The sequence below is a fragment of the Dasypus novemcinctus genome, chromosome 13, assembly GCF_030445035.2.
Source record: "Dasypus novemcinctus isolate mDasNov1 chromosome 13, mDasNov1.1.hap2, whole genome shotgun sequence".
NCBI lineage: Eukaryota > Metazoa > Chordata > Mammalia > Cingulata > Dasypodidae > Dasypus > Dasypus novemcinctus.
In genome coordinates this window covers 111,267,709-111,270,593 of record NC_080685.1, presented here as the reverse complement: position 1 = coordinate 111,270,593, position 2,885 = coordinate 111,267,709, and the positions used below count along the sequence as shown (strand labels likewise).

Sequence of the window (2,885 nt, the reverse complement as noted above, 5' to 3'; positions counted from 1 at the left end):
AGTAAACCCACTGTAGTCCATATGTTATTCCCAATCCTGAGGATTCTGGGATGGTGATGCCCACTCCACCTCTAATTAAGAGGGGGCTTCAGTCCCATATGGCTGATGGATGGTTTTCTCCTGTCCACAGTTATAGATGCTCTTGACTCCCTGGCACAGTGGTTGTCCATTCTCACCTCCTTGTTAGTTGTCCTGGGTGAGTCCAATGAACTGGAGAGTAGGTGTTGTGACTCTTCTGAGATTCAGGGCCCAGCTGGCACATGGACAGCCCAGAGATTCAAGTCTTTTGGACGTGCATTTCCCGACTCCAGCACCAACTGTAGGTTCAAATGGAAGTTATGACTTCCTTAACTTCCCTGTAGTCTTCACACACTCCATATCTTTGGATCAATTTTGGGTCTAGGCAGGAGTCACAAACCCAAATCACCACAGGAATGTATAGGGCAAAGGGCATAAAGGATGTGGACTAGCAAATTCCAATGGAGCTTTCTGAAATGATTGGAAATTTTCCAAATCTGTCACCTGATACACTGTGCAGCATGTGAAATATGGCTAGTACAACTGAGGAACTGAATTTTTAATTTTTTAAATATTATTTAATTTTAATTTTAAGAGCCACATATGGCTAGTGGCTATCATATAGACCAATGCAGTTTTAAGTAGAAGGGGGTAAACTATTTGTATAAAGGATAACATCTGCCTAATTACATTGCCTTAACATTTTTAGATCAATGTTTTACTGCAGACTTCCGGGAAGAAGGTGGACTCTCTTCTCTCCCACAAGAATAGCTAGAGGACAGACAGAAAGAGCCTGGAAAATAATCTTCTAAGGTTTAAGACACAAAAGGAAGGCTGGACACTGCCCAAAAGATATGGGGCAAAGAAAAAGAATCATGACAGCAAAACTGTGAGTTAAAAACCTGCAGCTGCAGCTGTTACCTTCCTTTCCCACCCTATAGAAACTTCTGCATTCTCAGGCCCAGGGGCCAGTGCCTACAGACAAAGGGAGCCCCAGGGATCCGCCTCATCAGGAAAGGTGGGAAAGAGGGACACAGCTAAGGCTGACTCAGCTTCTGACCCACACACTTGATCTGCTGAGTCCCAGGAGCCTTCCGGGCTGGGCGGGGCTGTGCCATTGTTTGCCTTGCGGTCAGCAAGGGACTAAAGATACACGACGCTCTCCGTCTCCCTTCCTACTGACTGCCACTGGTTGTTGAGGAGGCAGAGTGAGGTGGAATTATTTTCTACCTGGGAAAAAGGAGGAGGCTGCCAGCAAAGTCTGGAGAACTGCCCCTGAGAAAGTTTGAAATACAAGCTCTGAGCCTCCAGGCAGGATCCCCTACCTCACTGATCTGGTCTCTGTTGCAGAGACCACACCCCGACCAGGCACTGAATTGAGAGGACTGCCAACAAGCACCATCCACTGGTGGACCAAGGAAGTGCACGTGAGGAAATTCAAAGTAAATATGAGAGTTTCTGAGCAGCCATTGAAGGGGAAGGAACTGCAGGTGTGCGTGCGCGGGTGTGTGGACAAGGAGGTGGGGGCAGCCGAGTTAGAGTCCCAACTCCTTGGACTCCATTTGCTATTCTCTCCTTTCTTCCCACACCTATCTGTTGGTGGTGGGCGTTCTATTTGCGTTTCTTTTCATTCATTCCAGATCTTTTTAAATTTTAGGGTTGGGGGTAGTGGGAAAGACAGGAAAAGGGAAGGGAGGAGAGTAGTGGCAGAAGGGGAGGAGGAGGACATGGAGATGAAGAAGAGGATTAACCTGGAGTTAAGGAACAGAGCTCCGGAAGAGGTCACAGAGTTAGTCCTTGATAATTGCCAGTGTGTCAGTGGGGAAACTGAGGCCTGAATGATACTTTTAAAGAACCAGAGTTCCTGAGTATGGGTAATGTGGAACTGAGTCCACTGGCTCGGCTTCCCAGCTTAAATAAACTTCAAAAGTTGGAACTTAGTGACAATATAATTTCTGGAGGCTTGGAAGTCCTGGCTGAGAAATGTCCAAATCTTACCTACCTCAGTCTGAATGGAAACAAAATCAAAGATCTCAGCACAGTAGAAGCTCTGCAAAATCTTAAAAATTTGAAAAGTCTCGACTTGTTTAACTGTGAGATCACAAACCTGGAAGATTATAGGGAAAGGATTTTTGAACTACTACAGCCAATCACATACTTAGACGGATTTGATCAGGAGGATAATGAAGCTCCAGACTCTGAAGAGGAGGAGGAGGAGGATGGAGATGAAGATGATGAAGAGGAAGAGGAAGATGAGGCTGGTCCTTCTGAAGGGTATGAAGAAGAGGAGGATGAAGATGAGGAGGATGAAGATGAGGATGAAGATGAAGCAGCCTCAGAATTGGGAGAGGGAGAAGAAGAAGCGGGCCTCTCATACTTAATGAAAGAAGAAATTCAGGATGAAGAAGATGATGATGACTATGTTGAAGAAAGAGAAGAAGAGGAAGAAGAGGAAGAAGAAGGTCTTCGAGGAGAGAAGAGGAAACGAGATGCTGAAGATGATGGAGAGGAAGATGACTAGATCATTCTAAGACTAGATTTCCTAATGTTAATGGGTTTGCAATAGAGTGATCACAGCTTCTTTGTTTCTTCATGTACGATAGCTATCCCTACCGAAGATAACGTGTAACTTTTTATAGGAAAAGTATGGTTTTAGTATTTTTGCCTTTTTATCATTCCAAATAAGATTTATTAGTCTGTTCATGATCATATTGTGTGTAGAGAAAAATTTTCATTGACCCCATTGTGAAATTCCCTAGTAATTATTTAGAATCTTAATTTTTCTAATTCAAGTTCATTGTATTAGTCATTTTTAGCCCATAAAATTGTTAGCTTTTGCATAGGTTTAGTTGGTGTATTTCATTCTT

The 2,885-nt window shown here is 43.9% G+C and overlaps 1 pseudogene; it reads left to right on the top strand.

Annotated features, from left to right (window-relative positions):
* Positions 1–1,514: 1,514 nt before the first annotated feature.
* Positions 1,515–2,629, top strand: LOC101418640 (acidic leucine-rich nuclear phosphoprotein 32 family member E pseudogene; annotated as a pseudogene).
* Positions 2,630–2,885: the final 256 nt, after the last annotated feature.